This window comes from Chiloscyllium plagiosum, chromosome 31 (genome assembly GCF_004010195.1).
Source record: "Chiloscyllium plagiosum isolate BGI_BamShark_2017 chromosome 31, ASM401019v2, whole genome shotgun sequence".
NCBI classification, from domain to species: Eukaryota; Metazoa; Chordata; class Chondrichthyes; order Orectolobiformes; family Hemiscylliidae; genus Chiloscyllium; species Chiloscyllium plagiosum.
The window spans coordinates 14018760-14021179 of NC_057740.1; positions in this window are offsets into that span (position 1 = coordinate 14018760).

Below are 2420 nucleotides of genomic sequence, written 5' to 3' on the forward strand. Positions count from 1 at the left end.
TGTTCCCTGGATGCTGCCTGACCTGCTGTGCTGTTCCAGCAATAAAGTTTCAACTTTGATCTCCAGCATCTGCAGATCTCACTTTCTCCTCGAAGATTTCAACCTACTGCGAATCCTCTTACAAGGATGCCTTCCTTGAAGAAGCTCTCTGCCTCTCTCTACAAAGATCTAACACTCTCTGCTCATTCCTGAAGAAGGGCCTGTGCCCGAAATGTCGAATCTCCTGTTCCCTGGATGCTGCCTGACCTGCTGTGCTGTTCCAGCAATAAAGTTTCAACTTTGATCTCCAGCATCTGCAGATCTCACTTTCTCCTCGAAGATTTCAACCTACTGCGAATCCTCTTACAAGGATGCCTTCCTTGAAGAAGCTCTCTGCCTCTCTCTACAAAGATTTCAGTGAGTCCCTCTCTCACTGCACACCCCAGGTCATCTCCTCTGCCAACCACCCTCCTCCAAGTCCCTCCTCCCTACCTTTTATCTTCTCCTGCTGAACACTCTCTGCTCATTCCTGAAGAAGGGCCTGTGCCCGAAACGTCGAATCTCCTGTTCCCTGGATGCTGCCTGACCTGCTGTGCTGTTCCAGCAATAAAGTTTCAATCTTGATTTAAGTTCTTCCCTCCTCATAATTTATTGATTTTCAATAATCTTTGGGAAGTTTCTTAAGTTTTATTCTGTGAAAACAGACACAAATTGCTGGTTCAAAAGCCTCTGCAGCATTTTGTTTTTTGGAGCAGTTATTCACTAGCAATAAGACTGTCCACATGGAGTACGTAAGCCCAGAGTATGGCAGGCACAAGATCACATTTTGATGACTAAGAAACAACAGCTTACATGTGGTGTGGGCATGTTGCTTTTCAAGTCAAATAAAGACATTGGAAATAGGTTTGAATTATAATACCGTACAATTGAGGTGAGAGTCAGAATTGGTTGTGAATATCTCAGTGTGGCCTACAACCTATCCTCTTAGATAGAATGGCCTCCCAGGCAAGAAACTGGAGGAGAGCATCCAGAAAATGAAGACCTGGTAGTTTTCTGGTCACCCTCAAACTGGGCAGTGTACCCATCCACTTAAATACAGAGAAACACTTATGCTAAAAACCCAAAGAGCTGCAGATCCTGTGAATCAGAAACAAAAACAGAAGGTGCTGGAAAAGCTCAGCAGGTCTGGCAGCAGTGCGAAGAGAAATCAGAGTTAACGTTTCGGGTCTGATGACCTTTCCTCAAAACTGATGGTGTTTGGAAACCTTTCTGCTGTCCAGTCTGGGAAAGATCATAAATATAAGGACTGTTGCTCCACCTAGTGGACACATCACAAAGCTGCAAATTCCATCCTGACTGATCAAAACAAACTAGAAAGACCTTATTCAAAGTTGAAAAATGTCGTGCTGGAAAAACACAGCAGGCCAGGCAGCATCCGAGGAGCAGAAGAATCGACGTTTCGGGCATAAGCCCTTCTTCAGGAGTCCCGAAACGTTGATTCTCCTGCTCCTCGGATGCTGCCTGACCTGCTGTGTTTTTCCAGCACCACATTTTTCAACTCTGGTACTCCAGCATCTGCAGTCCTCACTTTCTCCTAGTAGACCTTACTCAAATACATGACCATTGGATGTCTCAAAGAGCTTTCTGGCCAATAAAGTACTTTTGGAGTGCTGTGATGTAGGAAATGCAGTTCTTATGAAGAGTCACCAGGCACTGAAATGTTAACTCTGCTCTCTTGCCATAGTTAGGAGAAAGTGAGGACTGCTGATGCTGGAGATCAGTGTTGAAAAGTGTGGTGCTGGAAAAGCACAGCAGGTCAGGCAACATCCGAGGAGCAGGAGAGTTGAAGTTTCAAGCATAAGCCCTTCATCAGGAATTGGGGTTGGGGGACGCCAAGGGGGCTGGGAGATAAATGGGAGGGGGCAGGGCTGGGGGGGAAAGTAGCTGGGAAGGCGATAGGTGGATGAAGGTGGAGGTGATGGTGACAGGTCAGTGCAAAGGGTGGAGCAGATAGGTGAGAAGGAAGATGGGATAAGTTGGGGGGAGGAGAAATGAGGAAACTGGTGAAATCCACATTGATCCCATGTGATTGAGGGTCCCAAGGTGAAAAATGAAGTGTTCTTCCTCCAGGCGTCGCGTGGCTAGAGTTTGGTGGTGGAAGAGGCCCAGGCCTTGCATGCCCTTGGCAGAGTGGGAGGGGGAGTTAAAGTGTTTGGCCACAGGGTGGTAGGGTTGGTAGGTGTGTGTGTCCCAGAGATGTTCTCTGAAACGTTCTGCAAGTTGGTGTCCTGTCTCCCCATGGGATCAATGTGGATTTCATTTGTTTCCTCAACTCCTCTGCCCCCACCTTATCCCAGATCCAACCCTCTAACTCAGCACTGCCCTCTTGAACTGTTCTACCTGTCCATCTTCCTTCCCACCATCAGCTCCATGCCTGACTG